Genomic DNA, 23715 nt, shown 5'->3' with positions numbered 1-23715 from the left:
TTACTTAGGACAAGATCAGAGCACCCCAAATCCAATATGAGTGCTCAATCTGTGTGCGACTGGTCTGAATTTAACAAATGGCCTCGCCCCTCCATTTGCTGAGAGGAAGAAGGACACAAGCCGAGATCAGCTAACCTTCAGAAACAGCTGGAAAAGAGAATGAAATGTGAAAACCAATAGCCAGAAAATGAGTGTCTCTTTTGTAGATGACATTTTTATATTACTGAAGTTCATGAGGATTATAGAGACTTCCCCAATCTCTATTATATCAAGTTGCTTAGTCTTCTGATTTGTATTTTAACTTAAGGAAGTGCTTATTAACCTGTTCATAAGTATATATAACAGGTTATATATATTTGAAAAATACTATCATAAGAGAGCCAATGTACATTGGTCTTCATGATGAATGCATCCCATTCTCAGTCACCTGTTCACACCACCAAGCACATGATTCCATTATCTCAGGTGCAATACACCCCATGACTCTCCCAGCATTTGGCACAAAACTTACCTAGTATGTTTTGTATGAGTGCATTTCTAAATGGCTCATTTCTTTTTTGCTTCTTTTCTATCAAAGTGTATTCTTTTAGGCAAACAGAGAAACATATCTAGAAAAACAATGAAGCACTCTGCCATGAAAGACCTTTAAGCGAAGCACTGAGCCAGCCAAGATCTGTACGTGTTGATTACGGCCAATACATTCATCCAGCAAACAGATGCAAATGGGAGTTAAGGACACAAAGCAATAAAGTTTTCTATTGTGCTGTGCTGCACAGCACTGCAATTATAGGCACATCTGCAGTCAATCATATTTTCTGAGAATCGAATGGTAAGGCTTTCATTTCATTTTTCTACCTGCACTGAAAGCCAGATATTGCTATTGCATACATCTCAGTATCCTGATTTTAGATCTTTCAAATCTAGTCACAACATGACTTCCTATTTTGACAGACTCCCCTCCTCTTACACAGCGCTACCATGTGATGGCCAGCAAACAGATCATCAATGCTCTTTTCACAGATTCTGAGAAAATCTGCTGACCGGAGAATATTTCTTCACAGCAGGCAGATGAACAACAACAATAAAAAATGGATGGAAATAATGAAATAAAGGATAAAGGAATTGGCAGCCAGGAGCTTAGCTAACAGAAAAGGATGTGCTAGTTAATAAATTGAGGTTGAACATGACAGAGTCGAAATGTAACCTTTACAAGTAGTATCCACAGGAATTCAAATTTGAAACGTTGGAAAATACAATGACAGAGCTGTCTTTGTTTAATGATCATCCCAGTGTTTTAAGGAGAATTGTAAATCTTATGAAAGTGGAAAAGAGAGATAAAAACAAAACAGTATCTTTTCTATTTTTTTCTAGAACAAAATGTATTCTAAAAATATTTGTGAGAATGCTTAGATAAATGAACAAGATAAGATACCTAGATATGTCTACCTTGAATTTATTTCAACTAAATGATTTTTAAAATTTATACAACTCAAATAACTTTTGGTAGATCTGCCCACATTTCTAGATGGAAAATATTCTCTTCTGCTAAAGTTAAGGTATACAGTATGGCTTTGAATTATAAAAACAACTCCTCAGCCAGCTTCTTTTATGTGTGTGCCTCCTGTTGACTTTAAATTTGCAGGTTTTATAGATATTTTCCTACTTTCTTGAGTAGGTCATAAAGGCTTAGAAGGTGACTAAGCCTTAGCTAACTGCCCTGTTTTTCAAGCAGAAGAACATGTTAATTTATAATGGCCCTATTAGTGCATTGTATAAAATTGCTAAATATCTTGTCTCAACTGTAAACTCTGAGACTGATATTAGAACTATGGAAACCTGAAATATTTCATATGAAAAAAGAACAACAACAGAATCTGTAATCTAACATCCAAAAGTGGAACCTGAAATCCCAGAAGGATATTTGTTACAGAATATAGCACAAATTGACATTAAACATTTAAATTGCATTTAGACAAAAATCTTCCCACCACAACTCCTTCAGAGGCCTGGTCAAGTTTTACCTGTTTTACTTATGAATTGACAAAAATAAAGATGTCAATGACTCAGAGAGGAAGGGCCAATTAGAGACCAAGTGATCCCATTGATTAATAGACAGAGACATTAATATATTTAGAGACAAGAAACTTTTTGCTTAAGGCTGCATAATTAGTTAACTAGCTAAAGATGGAGTTGATGAGCTTTTACCTACCATTCTAAGGTTCATCTGGAGTGGACAGAATTCAGTCTTATTCTCATTTCAATGAACTTTGGGAAGTGTGCTTACTTTTCATGAAGACTAACCTATTGAAACTGTAAGATAAAACTAATTTATTATATAAATAAATGTGAGACAAATAATTACTTCCTTGTGTATGTGTCTGTCTTTTTCTCCCTCTCAAAATAATAAATTAGGTAAAAGGTTTCTAAAGTACCACTTTTTTAATTAAGCTTTGCAAGATTTCCCAGAGTATAATATGGGGACCATTGATCAGATGACATATTCTGTGAAGACAAAAGGTCCTATGATTAATTACATTTAAATAAACAGGTTTAAAATGTTAGATACTATTATGTATTCTTTTAATATTGTATATCATTTTTATTTTATTGTTTGTCTTTTTCAATAGCATATAAAAAGCTTAGAGTAAGAGTCTTGCTTAACTTTGTATGTTCCCAAATTCATCTGACTATGGAAGCTTTTTTTTGCCTTACTCCTATGAGAATAATTTGAAATTATTGTTCAAAGAAACAGTTTCTGAGAAATATGTACCTAAAAATTATGAACTGGGGAAATACACATCCAACCCCCTTGTGTCTATTGCTTAATTTCTGAGATGTCATATAAACAAATTAAAACTTAAAACCCAGCTGTCTCAAAACCCCATTTCAGGATGATGCCAAGTTTTCCCAGGCATCAAGCCACCCTGCCTGTGCTCTGATCTGGTAGTTGTGACTGGCTAAGCAGGGTGCTTTGCTGATGAAGATGGCCTCTTCAAGGAATAATCAAATCTGTCCACTGGAGGCAAGCATATTTCCCAATAATGGAAACACAATAATGCAGGAATAAAATAAAATAAATTCTCTGTTTATACATGAACAGAGGAGAGAAAGATGGACACCCTGTTTGTCATGAGTAAGATTTTATCACTGAAATGGAAGAAGTAAGCCCACAAGCACAGAGCAGTGACAAGAGAGGGCAGACATCAGAGCTCCCATCTTTACATCAACAGCTATCAATCAGGGGCCACATTCCCCTCCAGGAGATGCTTACAAATGTCTGGAGAAATGTTTGCTTGTTGCCACTGAGATGAGGTGAGGTAGGGTTACTATTATCATCTACTTGTAGAGGTCAAGAATGTCACTTATCCTACAAGGCACAGGACAGCCCCCACAAGAAAAGAATGTTCTGTCCCAGATGCCAATAATGATGCCGATGAGAACCCCTTGTCTATACTGAGCTCATGTTTTTTTGCTTGGACAAAGTAGAAGTTGTAAACTGAAGTATTTTTGTGTGATGGCAAAGGCACACACAACATTGCTTCATGAGATGTAGCATGCAGACTTTCCCATTGTTTTGTTTTCACGTTTCTATGTGATGCTTTTTGTACGAGAAGGCTTCTTCTCCAAGGGAGTCGTTATTAGAGACTGCACAACCAAGCCTAAGAGCAAACATGCATGAAACAACTAATAATATGAAATACAAGCAATGCCATCAAGTTCTCATGGTGATAAATCACTGCATAAAGGAGAAGGTTTAAATGCTCTGGGAGGATTTTGCAATTCTTCCATTGATTTATTGCCACTTCCTCAGATTGTCTTTTAAAAAATTGAAAGAAATAAGTCTATAAATAATCTGATTACAAATAAAGCATATTTGATTAATGTCTATCAACAGTCTAAATAGCAATAACCCCTCTTATTTTTAGTATCATGGATTTGTGTGTGTGTATACACATAAATACATGCATGCTATTCTTAAAATATTTCTTCCTTGAGTCTCCCAAACACAAACACTCAGCCTATAACATTCTACCCCTGATCCCCCAAACCTTATGCTTCAAAGGAAATTTTAAAATTACATTGAACTGAATACAAATGAAAATACAACATATGAAAATTGGTGGGACACAGCTAATGTGATGCTGAGAGGGAATCTGTAGCACTAAGTGCACACATTAGAAAAGAGGAAAAGTTTGAAATCCATCACTAGGCTCCCTCTTCAAAAACCAAAAACAAAGAGCAGGAAAAAATGAAATAAAAGCAAACATAAAGGAGAAAATAATAAAGAGCTGAAACCAATGAAACTGAAAAGAGAAAAACCATAGAGAAAATCAATGAAATAAAAAATGGAAAAGATCAATAAAATTGTCAAACCTCTAGCAAGACTGACAAAGGAAAAAAAGAGAGAATACACATGCTATCAATATCAGAAGAGAAACAGAGATATAACCACAACCCTTCAGATATCAAAAGGACACTGGAAGAATACCACAAGCAACTCTAGACACATAAATTTGAAATTGTAGAAGAAATGGATTACTTTCTCAAAAACCAAAAACAACCAAAACTCACCCATTATAAAACAGATAATTTAAATAGACTTATAGCTTAAACAAATTGAATTTGTAATTTAAGAAATCCTAAAACGGAAATCTACAAGCACAGGGGGTTTCACTGCAGAATGCTAGCTATAAAGGTTTTGCAGAGGTTCTTTCTAAAGCTAAGGAAGTTCCCTTCTGTTCTTAGATTTGCTTTTTAAGAGAATCAATGACATGCTACAGAGTGGGAGAAAATATTTTCAAATTGCATATGGAGATGACCATAATATCTAGGATATGTAAAGAACTATCAAAACTCAAGAGCAAAAGAAATGAAACAATTCAATTAGAAAATAGTCAAAGACATAAAAAAAATTTCACTGAAGAGAATATATGGATTGCAAATAAGCATTTGAAAAGATATTTAGCATCATTATTCATTAGGGAAATGCAAATTGTAACTGCAATGAGATAGCACTACAAACCTATCAGGAAAGCTAAAGTAAAATATATTGACAACACCAAATGCTCTGAAGGATGTGGCCAAACTACATTACTCATACACCGCTGGTAAGAATGGGAAATGGAACAGCCACTCTGGAAAATAGTTCAGCAGTTTAAAAAACAAAAAATCTATCGTGCAACTACTTTATGATCCAGCAATAGTACTTTTAGGCATTTATCCCAGAGAAATGGAGACATGTTCACACAAATCCTGTATGCAAATGCATATAGAGATTTTATTTGCAATAGCCCCAAACTGGAAACAACCCAATTGTTCTTCAATGGGTGAATGATTAAGCCAGTTGTGGTACATCTCTGTCATCGACTACTACTCATAAACAAAAAATAATGAACAATTGACACATAAACAACCTGAATGAACCTCCTGAGATTTATGTTGAATGTAGAAAGTAAACTATAAGTTATATACTCTATCATTCCTTTTATATAACATTCTAAAACTGACAAATTTATAGAGATGGAGAACAGACCAGTGATTGCTAAGGATTAAGGAAGAGTGCAGATGGGATGGAAGACAGGGCGGTTAACAAAGTGCAACACGAAGTATCTTTGTGGCAGAAATGTTCTCTATCTTAATTGTATCAATGTCAATATACTGGTTGTAATTTTGTACCATAGTCTTGCAAGACAGTACCATTGGTGAAAACTGGGTGAAGGCTACATGGGATTTATTTGTATTGTTTCTTGTAACTGTATATGAATCTACAAATATCTCAAAATAAAAATTTTAACAAAAAGCCCTGTCTCTAGAGCATGTCAGAGAGCTTTGCAGTAGCCCCTTTCATCACAGGCCCAGTCCCAAATGCCTAGGATGGAAAAATGGTTTCCTGGGCCAGGTCCAAGACCCCTGTAATGTGTAGCCTCAAGAATTGGCACCCTGTGTCCCAGCCACTACAGCCATGGCTAAAAGGGGCAAAGGTCCAGCTCAGGTCATGGCTTCATAGGGTGCAAGCCCCAAGCTTTGGCAGCTTCCACATGGTGTTGAGCTTGCTGGTGGGCAGAAAACAAGAATTGAGGTTTGGGCACCTAGATTTCAGAGGATTATGAAAACACCTGATGTCTAAGCAGAGATGTGTTGCAGGGGTGGAGTCCTCATGGAGAACCTCTGCTAAGCTACTGCAAAAAGGAAATGTAAGGTTGGCACCCTCTCACAGAGTCCTCACTGGAGCATTGCCTAGTAGAGCTATGAGAAGGGGACCACCATCCTCCAGATCCCAGAATGGTAGATCCTGCAAAAGCTGTAGACACTCAGTACTGCCCATGAAACCAACCACGAGGGGGCCTGTATCCTGCAAAGCCACAGGGGTGGAGCTGCACAAGGCCCTGGGAGCCCACCTCTGGCATCAGCATGACCTGGACGTAAGACGGAGTCAAAGGAGATCATTTTGGAACTTTGAGGTTAATGAGTGCCCTATCGGATTTTGTACTTGCATGGGACTTGTAGCCCCTTCACTTTGGCCAATTTCTCTTATTTGGGAGGGGTGTATTTACCCATTGCCTGTACCCCCATGCTATCTAGGAAGTAACTAACTGGCTTTTGATTTTACAGGCTTCCAGTTGGAAGGGACTTGCCTTGTCTCAGATGAGACTTTGGACTGTGGACTTTTGAGTTAATACAAAAATGAGTTAAGACTTTACGGGACTGTTGGGAAGGCATGACTGGTTTTGAAATGTGAGCACATGGGATTTGGGAGGGGCCAGGGGCATAATGATATGGTTTGTCTCTGTCCCCACGCAACTCTCACCTTGAATTCTAGCTCCTATTATCCTCACTATCATGACAGGAACCCGGTGGGTGGTATTTGAATCATGGGAGTGGGTTTTTCCCATGCTGTCCTCATGATATTCAATAAGTCTCATGCAATTTGATGGTTTTATAAAGGGCAGTTCCCCTGCATGTACTCTCTTGCCTGCTGCCATGTAAGACATGTCTTTGCTCCTCCTTTGCCTTCTGCCATGATTTTGAGACCTCTCCAGCCATGTGGAACTGTAAGTCAATTAAACTTCTTTTACTTTATAAATTACACAGTCTCATGTATTTCTTCATAGCAGTATACAAATGGACTAATACATCCAGGGAACTTAAAAAACAAATCTCAATTCCTAGGCAGGACTCAAAATTTATTTGATAAATCTCTTAAGGAAGACCTAAGGATGCAGTTTTAAGTTCTCAAGTAGTCTTAAAATTGGCCAAGTTTGGAAAGCACTGTATTAAACTTTAGGCTTGTTATGGGCTAAAGTTTGACCCCTCAAAAGTCATAGTTAAAGCCCTAACTCCTTGTACCTCATAGGTAACCATATCTGGAGATAAAACTTAGAAAGAGATAAGTTAAAATGAAGCTGCTAATCAAATATTACTAATCAAACATTACTGGCGTCCTTATAATAAAGGGAATTTGTGCACATAGACACCAGGGAAGGTTAGCACACTGAGCAATGACCACATGAACACACAGTGAGAAGGTATCTGACTGCAAAGCAAGACAGTACTCTCAGAAGAAATATGCCTATCAGACTTAAAAACTGCAAGAAAATAAATTTCTGTTTGTTTAAGCCCCCAGTCCTAAGTACCACCACATATTTTGTTATGGAAGCCCTAGCAAACTAATACAAGGCTGAAACCCCATACATTGTTGAATAAAATGATATCAGAGTGTTTGACCTAGAGGTAAAAATGAAGATCCTAGCAAAAGTGGACAAAACCCTGCAACAGCCATAAGATGAAAGAATTGGGAATCATCCACTAGCACTGGGGTATGCAAACTACAGCCTCCTGGCCAAATCTGACCCCTCATCTATTCTTGCCAATAAAGTTTTATTAGAAAATATAGCCATACTATTTAACTTATGAATGGCTATGTCAGCTTTCAGCAATGTTTAATAGTTGAAACAGAAATCATTTGGTCCATAAGGCCTAAAATATTTACTGTACAGCATTTTACAGAAAAAGTTTGTCAATTCCACACTCGATTGTCAGTTCCACACTAGCACATCAACAGCAAGGGAGCAGAGACTTTGTCTTTTTAGTACAGCTCTGTCAGTATGATTGTCTGCAATGATCAAAATATTCTAAATCTATGCTATCGGATAGCCACAAATGTGGCTATTTAAACTTAAATTAAATTAATTAGAATCAAATAAAATTACAAATTTTGTTCCTTAGTCTCATTAGGTACATTTCAAGTTTGCAATAGCTGCATAGATGGTTGGACACTACCACATTGGGCAACACAGGTCTAGTCTCACTTCACCCTTGTATTCTGAGAGCCTGGATCAGTGCACGGCAAATAATAAACAAGTATTTCAGGAATAATTGTTAAATAAGTATATGAGTAAATCAGTGAAAGAGAATGACATTTTTTATTCATATATAGCATTACAAATACTCACATTTAATTAAATTCCACATTATGACATTATAATATGTAGACTTGAAAAAATGTACCCCTGATTCCCATTTCCTAGTTATTCAGCATTGATCTGGGTCCTGCTATGAAGGGACTTTGCACATGTAATTAAGGCTATGGATTTTAAGATAGGGAGATGATATGATTTGGCTGTGTCCCCATCTAAAATCTCATCTTGAATTGTAATCCCCATAATCTCCACATGTCAAGGGTGGAACCAGGTGGAAGTAATTGGATTATGGGGGTGGTTTCCCCCATGCTGTCCTCAGGATAGTGAGTCTCAGCAGATCTGATAGTTTTGTAAGCATCTGGCATTTCCCCTGCTGGTACTAAGCATCCTGCCACACTGTGAAGAGGGTGTCTGCTTCTCCTTTGCCTGCCACAATGATTGTAAGTATCCTGAGGCTTCCCCAGCAATGTGGAACTGTGAGTCAATTAAACCTCTTTCCTTTATAACTTGACGAGTCTTGGATATTTCTTCATAGTAGTATAAGAATGGATTAATACAGATTATCCTGAAACGGCCATGTGAGGCCAATCTAATCACGTAAATCTTTAAAAGCAGAGAAATTTCTCTGGCTGGAGTTAGATGAGGGGTGTTGCAGAAGAGGATGCCAAGAGACATGAAGCAGAAGTGGGAGATCAGGGAAACTAGAAGCATGAAAAGGATTTCTCGACCCCAGCCCACCACTGCTGGCTTCAAGGGGTTCACAAGCCTTTCCAACGTAGGTGGCTACCAGGAGCACCAATCTCAGCACCAACAGTGAGGAAACTGGGACCTCAGTCCTATAACTGCATGGCACTGAATTCACCTGATTAAGCCTGGAAATGAATCCCATACTTGCAGCCTTTGGAAAAGGATGTGGCTATGTTGTGAAACTCTAATCGGGAAACCAGCAAAGGCTCATTATACCTGAACTTCTGACCCATGGACACTAAGATACCAAATGAACGTTAAGTGGCTATGTCTGTTGTGTCTTACTCACAATGCAGACATTAGAGACTCCAAAAATTAGGTTTTTACAGGATGATTATAAATAAAACATAAATATATTTGAGAGGAAAATTCACCTCTGACCTACCCTCCAGCTATTCCTTCTGAAGATATTTGGGGGAAAGGCGCCTATTGAGCACATGTTGGACAACCCTGCCTGCTACAAAAACACATCTTCAGAGCCAGTGGGAAAGAGGAAAGTTGCAGTGCAGACCAAGGCAGAGGGGGCACAAAGGTACCAGAACACACCTCCTCCCATTTTCCACACCCTACCAAATCTGATGGTAATTAGGGCTTTGTAAAGAAAACCTCAAGATAAATTGGACTGGAGAACCTCTTTCTCAGGTGACACATACACCAAAAAAAAAAAAAAAAAAAAAAAAATCACAAACCATGTCACCAAGTCCCCTTCTCATCTTTCATCTTACTTCCTCTGGAGTCATCAGTTTTCTTTCATGTAACTCTTGAGAAATCCAATATATTGTGTTTAACACATAATTATGTCATCCCCGAGGGAGGCCAAACAAATATATATCTGGCAAATTTATATATACCAAAAACACGTGACATCTAGTAAATTAGTTTCATATGCTATCAAGATAATTACAGACATTTAGAAATAGAAATTACTTTAATGATCATCTAGTAACCCATCACCCTCTTCAAGGGCACATACCTCCCTCCAGGACAATGTCAGACTCATAACCACCTTCTCTTGCTCTGTGTCCAGGGATTTTTCTACTATTCAACCTAACCTTTGGGTACTTCTTGATCCTCACATCTTTGTGGATATTCTCATATAACTTTCAAAGCAATTGCCAAGGTTTTCCTATAAAATGCACCTATTACTAGTAAAAGTACAGAGATTGTTTATAAGGTCACTCCCAAGAAAGAAAACTGACGTTTGTATTTCTTACATGATGCATGTTGCAATTTCATATTTTTCTCTACTTTCTTTTAGTCCTTGTTCATCGTCTTCTTTGCAGTAAACTTCAAACAAATACCATAAAGGGAATTTCTATATTGTAAAGTTCTGCCTATCTGATACATAATCAAGCTGTTCATATCTTTCTGTCATATTAATTATCATAAATTATTAATTATATAAATTATTATGCAATTATACAACCTCATAATATATTTAACCTGGTATCAACATTGGGACTATTTAGTCCTGTCACTGATGAGTGGCAGGTACTTCTTAAAAGATTAGAGAAGAGTTAATGCCTTGCTCTTCAAGATAGAGTGATTTATAATAGTTCTGATTGTTGGTTTTATTTTTCTCTATTATGAGTTAATTCATATTTTTAAGAAAATATAATGTTCTCTTTTCCCATCTCTGAAGTATCTTTTTTTTTTTTTTTTTTTGGAGCCTCTCTCTGTCATGCAGGCTGGAGTGCAGTGGCATGATCTTGGCTCACTGCAACCTCCACCTCCCAAGTTCAAGCGATTCTCCTGCCTCAGCCTCCTGAGTAGCTGGGATTGCAGGTGTGCATCACCACACCTGGCTAATTTTTGTATTTTTAGTAGAGTCGGTGTTTCATCATGTTAGTCAGTCTGGTCTCAAACTCGTGACCTCATGATTTGCCCACCTCACCCTCCCAAAGTGTCGGGATTACAGTTGTGAGCCACCGCACCTGGCCCTCTGAAGTATCTTTTGAGGTATTCTGACATTCTTTATTGGTTCATTTCCAAGCAAGAAAATAAGGAAGTAACTTACCAGAAAAAAAGAAAGCTCAATGTACATGGTCTTAATAATTACAAATATAAAATCCAGTATGATATATATATATATATATATATATATGAGAATTACAACAATGTGATTGAAGTAGAGCTTTTGTTGGTGATAAGTATTCATGTCATGATTTTAGTAATCAGGTTATTGATGGGATTTATAAGAAAAATCATTAAAAAATCAGTAGACAACAGATGCTGGAAAGGATGTGGAGAAACAGAAATGCTTTTACACTGTTGGGGGGAGTGTAAATTAGTTCAACAATTGTGGAAAACAGTGTGGTGATTCCTCAAGGATCTAGAGCTAGAAATACCATTTGAGCCACCAGTCCCATTACTGGGTATATACTTAAAGGATTATCAACCATTATATTATAAAGACACATCCACACATATGTTTATCGTGGCACTGTTCACAACAGCAAAGACTTGGAACCAACCCAAATGCCCATCAATGATAGACTGGATAAAGCAAATGTGGCACATATACACCATGAATACTATGCAGCCATAAAAAAGGATGAGTTCATGTCCTTTGCAGGGACATGGATGAAGATGGAAACCATCATTCTCAGTAAACTGACACAAGAACAGAAAACCAAACACCACATGTTCTCACTCATAAGTGGGTGTTGAACAATGAGAATACATGGACACAGGGAGGGGAACATCACACACCAGGGCCAGTCGGGGAATGGGGGGCTAGGGGATGGATAGCAGTGGGGTGAGGGCCTAAGGGAGGAATAGCATTAGGAGAAATACCTAATGTCGATGACGGGGTGATGGATACAGCAAACCACCATGGCACATGTGTACCTATGTAACAAATCTGCACATGTACTCCAGAACCTAAAGTATAATAATAAAAAATTATTCATGCTTAGATGAAAATCATTTCTTAAAGTATCTGCCATAGAACACTCATACGAGACATGTTAATGGGTGCTCCTCATCAATTGGAACTCATGCTTGGATAAATTTGATAAATTATTCAGGCCATAGTCTATTTTTAGAAAGTTGCAGTTGATATTAATGCATTAAATTTCCCGAATAGTCTGTAAGGAAGAAAAACGCATTTAGTTAAATCTAGAGTTCTTCAAATTTATTTAACTAAAATCTTTTTCCCAAAGAACATCTACTAATAGGTCAGAGACATAGTCTTAAGCAGCTATGTTCTACAAGAGTGATTTTGTGTACATTTCTTTCTATACTCAGTTATATTCCCAATTTCAAACTCTACAAAATAGTGAACATTTCCTATTATACATGTTCCAGGTGGTCTGTATAAAATGTCTTAGGTGATTTGCACAGACACATGAAATAAATAAAAGTGTTCCCAAACTTAAAGCACTTGGAAGAGAAAGGGATGGGTTTTCATCAGGAGGCGTTTCATCCATCACTCTCATTCTAATTCCCCATGGCTCCCTTCTATGCACACAGAAACAAGGTGAGGGAGCTGCAGTGTTCACTAGCAGAAGAGAACTCTGCTCCTTGTGAATGTATGAAAGAAGCTTGTGAGCTAAACATTGGTAGGCTTTGTACGAGCCCAAACAAAAAAGGAACTTGTAAGAGAAGAGAACACAAAGAAAAGTCAGGGAGGAAAGGAAGCACCAGATTTCTATTTTGAAGATTAGACATGATTTTTATTTTGAAGTTTAGACATGATAATGCATGTTAAGCTCTTAGAAAAATACATCCTGCATTCTATGGCTAAAATTATTATTACTAGTATTATTTTCAGAGAAGAGTTCCATTTTTCTCATTCTCCATTCCATTTTTTTGACCAGAGTAAAGAAACAAAAAGCATGGCTCCCTCTGGGAGACTATATCTGATGCCACTGCAGCCTCTCTCTTGCACACTTACTCCTGTATCACAGGAAGTAGGAGTAAATCACCTGATGCAGCCATGCATGGCCTTCACCAGGGCAATATGCCCTGGTGTGCAGTCAGTGTGCCTCGTGGGAGAACCCTCCCCTGCCAGTTCTCTCTGGCTGCCTGTGTTCAGTCATGGAGGAGCACCTGCTTGGACTCCTCATTAGTTGTACTCTTGAGCTTCCTATTTCTGCTTAGTATAGAAACTGAACCATTGATCTCTTTTATTTTCTCCTGTGAAACAGGCTCACAGCCCACATCTAAGTAGCTGGCTGGGTCCAGCTGCTGTCAATACAGAGGGGAGGGAGTAGGAGGATCCACATAATTCTTAGTCATTTTCTCAATTCCAGCTTTTACCAGAAAGTTTCGTAATGTAGGGCGCTTTCAGCTGTACAGAACAAAATATCCAACAGAAATAAACAGTGGGGATTTGTTTAACTCACCTACAATAACACAAGGCCATAGCACCCCAAGGGTTAATTCAGGAATTCCCTGCCAGCTGAGACTTTCCTGAGCTTCTGTGGGCTTTGTTGTTGGATTGCAAAGTTTCTGAGGAAGCTTGAAGCATCACATCTATATCTTCACATGATGTTGTCCAAGAGCAGCAAGGCAAGGGTGAGGTCCTCCTTTAATGAGTCCTCAGAAGACTTCTTTAATCTTCTGGCCAGGGCTAGGTCAAACACCCATGCCGTGGCAACGAGAGAGGTTGGGAAAGGTTGTATTCAGCATGTCTAGCCGCTGGAATGGTGTGCATCTTGTCCACCAGAAAGAAGGGAGATGGAAATGGTGGTTGGGTAAGCAGCCAAGAAAATCTACCTGGATGTATACATAGTCGAATAAATGTTGTTCTGGTTTACCAATTGTCTAGAGAATCTTAGAGTGAACCATCAGCCAGGTCCCGGAAGGGAAGGTTAAAGAAGGGGTAGATTCTTAAACCCTAACATTACAAAGGAGGAGAATGGGGAAGTAAGTGTTTACAGGAAGCAGCAGAGGGAAATATAACAAAAGAAGAACATGGTATCCAAGAGTGAAGGCAGATCCTAGAGCCTTCCTACTGGAGTCTGTGAGTGCTCCACCCAGATTCCCTTTACTAGGCTGGTGCCTCCACCTCCCAGCTGCAGTGAGTGTTGGCGATAGGGGCTCCCAGCTACATCATTCCCTGGAAAATTGCCCTTGGCTGAAGGGGCCCACCTCAGCTGATGCTTAGGATATGCAGTATGGGTGGTGAGCTCTAACCACTGGTAAAAGGGTACAAAGCTGGCCTCTGCCTCAAAGTGGAAAAATTTCATGGTGCCATTCATAATCCAGACCCCCTGAGGTCAGACTCAAGCTAGATGACAGCTGAAACTGCATCTAGTGGTTTGCTCAGTTTCCTCCCCTGTGTTCTCCTGCTTCCCTGCTTCCCTCTCTTCTTTGCAGGCTTCTGCTAGAACACCTCCATCATTTACTTGCACAAGAATCCTTATCTCAGATCCGGCCTCTAGGGGACCTGACCTAAGACAGTCAGGAGTACCTACCTAACAAGTTCAAATTGTATTGTATACACAATGAAGGAACTATGGAGGTTTTAGAGCAACTGTGTTCTAAGGTGACTAGTCTGGCAACAGACAGGATGTAGAAAGAATTAAGGATAACAGATGCCCCTCCATTACGAATTACCACACAAAAGGCATGGTCTTAAAATTAGGGGCAGGAAAAGAGAAAAAAGAAGGAAGAGACAAAGTCAAAGTGTTAAAGATTCCACCACTGTGATAATAGATAAATTTACCCAGTAGAGCTGTAGTGTTTATTGTTACAAAGTAACTGACAAGAATCTCTATAGCTATTATTTGCCAGCAGCCTATGGGTTAAAAGGTTGCTTTTGTTTCCTGCAGATAGCCTTAAAGTACTTTTATTTTTCTCTCCTTGTTACATTGACCACCCATATCTGCTAAGTATTAAACAAAATAAAATAAATTTACCTTTAGCAAGAATGACTTAAGATAGATATAGATTTGTTTGTTTTAAGGCATGATTTAGACTCAGGAGTGAAGGAAGCCCCTTGTAGATTTTCTGACCCTGAAAATCCCTAAAAAGAGGCTATGAAAATACCTGTGTTTGATGGTTTAGGTGCTTATTAACATGAGTCCATGACCATACTCAGAGTTCCCTTGGAAACGTCCTTAGACAGCTGATTCCAGGCAAATTGACAGGGCTTAAAATTACAAGGCAAAAATCTGTACCAAGCATAAAACATATAAAAAAGGAACATATACTTTTATCATATAAAATGTTTGCAGTTGATGTTAACTATTTCTACATAATGTATGTGCTAGAAATTGAGGGAAAAATGTACTCATGTTCACAGGGGTTTCAAACAAATGTTACTATCATAAAAATCTAAAAATCAAAACAAATCTATTTTGATTTATCCTTCCTACTCACACTTCAGCGAAAACTTTATCTAATTAGCAAAAAAAGTTGAGTCTAGTATTTGCAACAAGAAATATTATAAATTATTTGCAAAGGTAGCGATCTACTTGTGTAACTTTCAAACCTAAGGACCTAAGAACAAGCCCTGAATGAAAGGAAAAACAACAACAACAAAACACTTAGTTACTTTATTCACACACGTAGTCATGGAGTGTGATATTTAAAGTAAGAAGGTGCAGAGAAGGCCTTTGACAAAATTCAGCAACCCTTTATGCTAAAAACTCTCAATAAACTAGGTACCAGTGGAATGTATTTCAAAATAATAAAAACTATTTACTACAGACCCACAGCCAATATCATACTGAATGGGCAAAAACTGGAACCACTCCCTTTGAAAACTGGCACTAGACAAAGATGCCTTCTCTCACCACTCCTATTCAATATAATATTGGAAGTTCTAGCCAGAGCAATTAGGCAAGAAAAAGAAATAAAAGGCATTCATTTGGAAAGGAGGAAGTCAAATTGTCTCTATTTGCAGATTACATGATCATACATTTAGAAGATCCCATCATCTCAGCCAGAAACCTCCTTAAGCTAATAAGTAAGTTCAGCAAAGTCTCAGGATACAAAATCAATCTATAGAAATCACAAGCATTCCTATACACCAACAACAGAAAAACAGAGAGCCAAATCATGAGCAAACTCCCATTCACAATTGCTACAAAGAGAATAAAATACCTAGGAATACAACTAACAATGGATGTAAGAGGCCTCTTCAAGGAGAACAACAAACCACTGCTCAAGGAAATAAGAGAGGACACAAACAGATAGAAAAACATTCCATGCTCATGGTTAGGAAGAATCAATATCGTGAAAATGGCCATACTGCCCAAAATAACTTAAAGATTCAACACTATCCCCATCAAGCTACCATTGACCTTCTTCACAGAAATAGAAAACACCACTTTAAACTTCATATGGAACCAAAAGAGAGCCCACATAGCAAAGACAATCCTAAGCAAAAAGAACAAGTCTGGAGGCATCACGCTACCTGACTTCAAACTATACTACCAGGCTACAGTAATCAAAACAACATGCTATTGGTACCAAAACAGCATGGTACTGGTACCAAAACAGAGATATAGATCGATGGAACAGAAGAGAAGCCTTAGAAGCAACACCACACATCTACAACCATCTGATCTTTTACAAACTCGACAAAAATAAGCAATGGGGAAAGGATTCCCTGTTTAATAAATGGTGTTGGGAAAACTGGCTAGCCATGTGCAGAAAGCTGAAACTGCACCCCTTCGTTACACCTTATATAAAAATTAACTCCAGGTGGATTAAAGATTTAAACATAAGAATTAATACCGTAAAAACCCTAGAAGAAAACCTAGGTAAAACCATTCAAAACATAGGCATAGGCAAGGACTTCATGACTAAAACACCAAAAGCATTGGCAACAAAAGCCAAAATAGACAAATGGGATCTAATTAAACTTAAGAGTTTCTGCACAGCAAAAGAAACAATCATTAGAGTGAACTGGCAACCAACAGAATGAGAAAAAATTTTTGCAAACTACCCATCTGACAAAGGGCTAATATCCAGAATCTACAAAGAAGTAAAGCAGATCTACAAGAAAACAAACAAACCAACCCATTGAAAAGTGGGTGAAGGATATGAACAGACACTTTTTAAAAGAAGACACCTATGCAGCCAACAAACATATGAAAAACATGCTTATCATCGCTGGTCATTTGAGAAATGCAAATCAAAACCACATTGAGATATCCTCTAACACCAGTTAGAATGGCAACCATTAAAAAATCTGGAGACAACAGATGCTGGAGAGAATATGGAGAAAAAGGAACACTTCTACACTGTTGGTGGGAGTGTAAATTAATTCAACCATTATGGAAAATGGTGTGGTGATTCCTCAAGGATCTAGAAATAGAAATTCTATTTGACCCAGCAATCCCATTACTGGGTATATACCCAAAAGATTATAAATCATTCTATTATAAAGACATATGCACACATATGTTCATTGTGGTGTTATTTACAATAGCAAAGACCTGGAACCAACCCAAATGCCCATCAATGATAGACTTGACAAAGAAAATGTGGCACATATACACCATGGAATGCTATGCAGCCATAAAAAATGACAAGTTCATTTCCTTTATAGGGACAGAGGTGAATCTGGTAACCACCTTTCTCAGCAAACTGACAGAAGAACAGAAAACCAAACACAGCATGTTTTCACTCATGGGTGGGTGATGAACAATGAGAACACATGGACACAGTGGGGGAACATCTCACATTGGGGTAGATTAGGAGATAGGGGGCCAGGGGAAGGGAAAGACAGCAGGGGGGTGGGGGGTTTGTGGAGGGATAACACCAGGAGAAATGCCTGATGTAGGTGACAGTGGGGATGGAGACAGCAAACCACGATGGCATATGTGTACCTATGTAACAGTCCTGCAGGATGAGCACATGTACCCCAGAGCCTAAAGTGTAACAACAAAAAAAGGTGCTGGGAGAGGTGGCTCATGCCTGTAATCCCTGCACCTTGTGAGGCCAAGGTGGGCAGATCACTTGAGGTCAGGAGTTCAAGACCAGCATGGCAAAATGGTGAAACCCTGTCTCTACTAAAAATATAAAAGTTAGCTGAGTGTGGTGGCACGTGCTTGTGGTTCCAGCTACTCGGAAGGCCGAGGCAGGAGAATTGCTTGAACCTGGGAGGTGGAGGTTGCAGTGAACCAAGATTGCACCATTGTACTCCAGCTTGGTGGACAAGAGTGAGACTCCATCTCAAAAAAAAGAAAAAAAAAAAAAAAAGAAATAAAAAACATAAAATGGCAAGAACTTGCAGTTTCAAACCCTAAACAAAATTTTATGAAGCCCCTGATTTGTTAATCCTTTTAATTTGGTAGTGTGGGTTTGTGTTACAGCAAATATTTACACATTCTAATTACTTAAGTATTTATTCACCAGTTTTAAAACATTACACATAAACTACAAGGAGTGTTGTTTTTCAAATCTAACAATACCACACTACAAAGCCTAAGAAGTTTTTAATGACTCCAATTACCCTAGAACTTCTAATCTTATAATATACAGTGGTAAAGAGAGTTCTTTATTTATCCATTTATTGCACATGTATTTTTTGAGCAACTATATTTCTTAGGCGCTAGAGATGGAGTAGTAAGCAAAGAAAACAAAAATTCCTGCCTTCATAAAAATTGCATTATGGTAAAGGAGACAGATATCAATCAAAATAAATAAGAAATACATATATATATAGGCAACAAATACTATTAGTACAAATATTAATGCAGGAAAAAAAAGGTAGGTTAAAGCTGGGATTTGGAGAGGGGAACAAGTTCATATTCAAATAAGCTCCCAGAAGTAACTCAGGAATGGAAAACCAAACGTTTTATGTTCTCACTCATAAGTGGGAGCTAAGCTATGAGGATGCAAAGTCATGAGAATGATATAACTGACTTTGGAGATTCGGGTGACAATGTGGGAATGGGGTGAGGGATAAAAGACCATGAATTGGGTACGATGTATACTGCTCAGGTGATGGGTGTGCCCAAATCTCACAAATCACCACTGAAGAATTTACTCATGTAACCATATACCACTGGTTCCCCAAAAACCTATGGAAATTAAAAATAAGACTACATTAGGAAAATTCAGTCTTCTCAAATGAAATACCGGAAGAAGGTGAAGGAGTGAATCAAGCAAATCTGGGGGAAATAATTATCTTAGCAGAAAAACTACAAGAGGGAACAATAATGCACAAAGGCTCAAAGAAAAACCGGCATAACCACTCTGGCTCTAGCTAGCAAAAAATGTAGTAACAAAAAAATTAGAGAGATGTTGGAGGCAAGATCTAGTCCGGCCTTTTCAGGAACTTTGATTGTTACTTGAGTCATCAGAAGCCATTGGAGACTTCTGAACAGGTTCATAACCCATCTGTTACTTTAATAGGATAAATCTTTACTTTAATAGAAAAACCAGTGGGGTTAAAAAAAAAAAAGAGGACTATGGTTTTTGCTATAGTTTAATAAAAAGATGACAGCAACTTTGACTAAGGTAGTGGCTGTGGAGGTAAAAAGAGATAATGATATTCTACCAAATTTGAATGTAAAGTCAAAACAATGAGATTCTAATACGTTTGACAGTAATGCTGACTAGCTGTAGAGTGGGAAAAAAGTCATTAAGGATAATGTCTGAACATCCAGGAGGTAACACTTTCTGCCTGAGCTTTGAAAGGATGGAGTTACCATTAACTGGGTTAGGGATGACCACTGAAGGAGCAGATTCAGAGTGGATATGAAGTGGATATGAAGATATCAGTTTTGGACATGATATTACTTTGCTAGGGCCAGAAATACAGTGGCTTAAACAACAGAAATTTTGCCTTACAGTTCTGGAGGCTGTAAGTCCAAAGTCAAGGTGCCGGCAGGGTTATTTTCTTCCGAGGTCTGTGAGGGAAAGCCCTGTTCCCAATCTCTTTCTTTAGTTTGTAGATGGCCATGTTTTCTTACATTTCTTGATATGGTCTTCCCTCCTTGCATATCTCTATGTCCACATTTCTTTTATAAGGACACCAGCCATATGGGAGTAGAGCCTACCCTAATGACCTCATTTCAGCTTGATTACTTCTGCAAAGACATATTCTCCAAATAGGGCCACATTCTGAGGTTCTAGGGGTTAGGACTTTGGCACATGAATGTGAAGGGACACAATTCAACCTGTTACTGACATCGAAAGAAGTTGACAAAATACTATGCTATCTATGTCCCCTGCAGGCTGAAGATTATTTTGAAGCCATAATATCAATTCTGGAAACAGAGTGTCCACAATGATGTTAAAAGGCATTTCTTAAAGACAGAATTCATCATTCTTTTTGCTTGTTTCACTGGCTTTTAAATTCCACACTCCAAATACCATCGTGTCTTGCAAATAGTACAAAATACTATCTAGGCATTTTTAAAGGTACAATTCACAGAAAACCTTGCTAACAGAAGCCCTTTTTATAAGGGCATTTAATCTTTTCTAACAAGATGTATGAAGTCAGGCAGCATAGGATTGAAGAATGCAGCCACACAGGCATGTCACCGCAGACACTGGGATGTTCATTTTTCACTTCTGCCTTTCAGTGTGGCTGTCATCCCCTGGCTGTCTCCTTATCACTCCTAGATGTCTGCAACAGCTCCAGCTGTTATATGCTCATATGATTATGGTCACATAGACAAAAGAGAGTGATATGATTTGGCTGTATCTCCACCCAAATCTTACCTTGAGTTATAATAATCCCACCTGTCAAGGGTGGGGCCAGATGGAAATAATTGAATCATGGGGGCAGTTTCACCCATACTGTTCTTGTGGTAGCGCGTAAGTCTCATGATATCTGATGGTTTTCTGAATGGGAATTCCCCAACACAAGCTCTCCTGCCTGCTCCCATGTAATAAGTCCCTTTCCTTCCTCTTTCTTTGTCTTCTACCATGATGATGAGGCCTCCCTAGCCACGTGGAACTGTGAGTCCATTAAACCTCTTTCCTTTATAAATTACCCAGTCCCAGGCATATCTTTATTAGCGGCATGAGAACAGACTAATAAGAGAGTTACTCCTAAGAGTTCCTTCTCACCATGGCATCAAACATTTTCCAGAAGCTTCATATCCTCCCACCCTTGCAGTCTTCTTTTCAGGGAGTCAGAATTCTTTCACATGCCCTACTTTCAAGGAAAATGAGGAATTGCATATCTTGTCATTTCCATCTTTAACAAGGGTGAGAGATTCTGCTCTCAACTCACAAGAGATGGAAAGCACAGGGTTTTCCACAGTAGATCCTCCATAAATCATCAATGGGTAGACGATACATAATTATGATGATGGAAAGTCAGTGATATCGGTATTACTATTTTCTTAGAGATAACTCTAGACTCCAGGAAATATTCCTTTAATATCAAATATTTGACATTATAATTTCCAGTCAAAGAACAGATCATAAGCACTACCTCCAACATACTGTAGTTGTGTTCTCCATTTAGAATTGCTGGAAAAAAATAGCATATGCAGAGAATCAAGAATGAGGCGAGACATCATACAACAAATTTTAAAAATGTCAGCAGGCATGAGTACCATGCTTTTTCTAAATACCACCTTTTAAAAGCCCATTTCTAGTTAATGATCATCTTCTACTTTGCACTGTTAATAATTTAATTGCCTAATCTATGTACTATTCCTTTTCTCACTGGAAACAAAAATCTTGCAGCATCTCAGTTGGGGCTATTTTGCCTCTCAGGAGGCATTTTTTAAAATGCAGGTTTGGTGACTGCAACTCAGGGATAAGGAGCACTACTGGTATCTAGTGTGTTTTAGGTCAAGGATACTAATAAACATCCTACAGAGTACATGATACTTTCCTCGGCCTCTGAACCATGGGGCTGAGATTGAGAAACTCTATTTCACAGTCATCTTCAAAATTCATCATTTAACATGATAGGCATTTGGATTTTGCCAATTCTTATAATTAAGGACTTAGCTGTGAATAGCCACTAATGTCTCCTTTAACACTGCATTAATATGAACTATTCAGGCTGAACAGATTTCTTTATGCATGGAAATTTCAGTACTCCCCAGGAATGTAGATACCTGCTACTTCACTCAGCTCTAAGCTGACTGTGGATATCCTGGAAATATTTGCTGAAAAGAATTGAAATTAGTTTGATTCAGGCTAATAAAATTATTTTTGGCCCCTTGCAAATATCTCTACTACTGGCTCAACTTAGTTGAAAGGGATTGAACTGAATGAAAAATTATGTTGTGAGATTCTAACAGAAGTGCTTTTAAAAACTGTTAAATGATTACAGATGACAAATCTTCAGTTTCCGTAAGAACATCTGAGAGAGATAACAAAGTAGTTTCAAGTGATTCCCACCAACAATTTGAGGAAATTAGAAAAGATGCCAGAAAGCCACATGGCAGCAGAGAGAAATGAAATGTATGGCTTTCCTAAAAGACCAGGAAAGGGAAAGTGCTGTGTTCTCTTGCTGTTATGAAGGCCCTTGCAGTAATCAGCCCTCTATTCTTTAAGTTCCATGGAAATAGTATTCAGACTTCTCATTCTGACCAAGTGCCTGGCTTTTTTCAATTTCCAGCAGAGGGTGATAAGAAGGATACTTGTTGTATGAGTAGGTGTTCTGTGTTACACTTTCTAGTAATTTGCTTGATTTGTTTGCAGTTTTCTTAAAATGTGAAAGAAAAGGGTGGGGGAGTTAAGAGTGAGGTTTTTCTCCATTATGTTCAAGTGTTTGGCCAGAAGCTCCCCTGAGATTTTGTGATAGCTCATTTATAATACGGTGCAATTGGATCATCATTATACTTACATGCCATCTGTTCCCTTCTCTTTTTTACCCACTTGTTTCAGTTTTAACTATTTTCGTCTGAAGTGATACTCATTTGCTAAGAAAATCCCAAGCATATTTGGTGTAGGAGGACTTCTGGACAAGTGGCTTTCAGAGTATTGGAAGACAGCATTTCATCTAGCACACATTTATCTATTTCATTTAGAGATGGTTTTTTTTTGAGTCCCTGTATTTAGGAAGTTCATTAACTGCACATTTCACAGTTTTGCTGTTCTTTTCTCTTTAAGGATGCTATTTGGATTCAGGCACACATTCAGGAGAGTTGGGATGGAGCCAGTTTATGAAATTTGGTATCTGAATTTCTAATCATCTTAGATTATGAATTCTACTCCACACATCTCTTTCTATCCCCTGATACACATACATTATCATTGCCAAACCTCTATGCCACAGACTGATCTTTCTCAACCAAATTGTAAATACCAAGATAAGCTAGGATGTATTCCTTCATGGTCTTGCCTTCTAGTGCAAATCTTTTCTCCCATCCCCACAAGAATGTCATTGGTACTGCTGTATTTTTCAGAGAAGATTAATATTTTTTTGCCCTTGCATTCAATAATAAGTAAAGTTGAAGAACTTCATATTAAGCTTTACATCAGATGTGTTACCCAGCCATTATTGAAATAATAAACATATAGCGATTCATTCAATATATTGGGGCTTCTACATGGTTGATACTATGCTAAACACTTCACATGTGTTCTCTGATCTGTTCACACAAGAACTTTAGGAGTTAGCTAATGATATTCATCATTTTTTTCAAAGAAGAATATTAAGATTTAG

The sequence above is a fragment of the Sapajus apella genome, unplaced genomic scaffold, assembly GCF_009761245.1.
Source record: "Sapajus apella isolate SASKATOON/1434 unplaced genomic scaffold, GSC_monkey_1.0 scaffold10, whole genome shotgun sequence".
Taxonomy (NCBI): Eukaryota; Metazoa; Chordata; class Mammalia; order Primates; family Cebidae; genus Sapajus; species Sapajus apella.
This window is presented reverse-complemented; position numbering follows the sequence as displayed.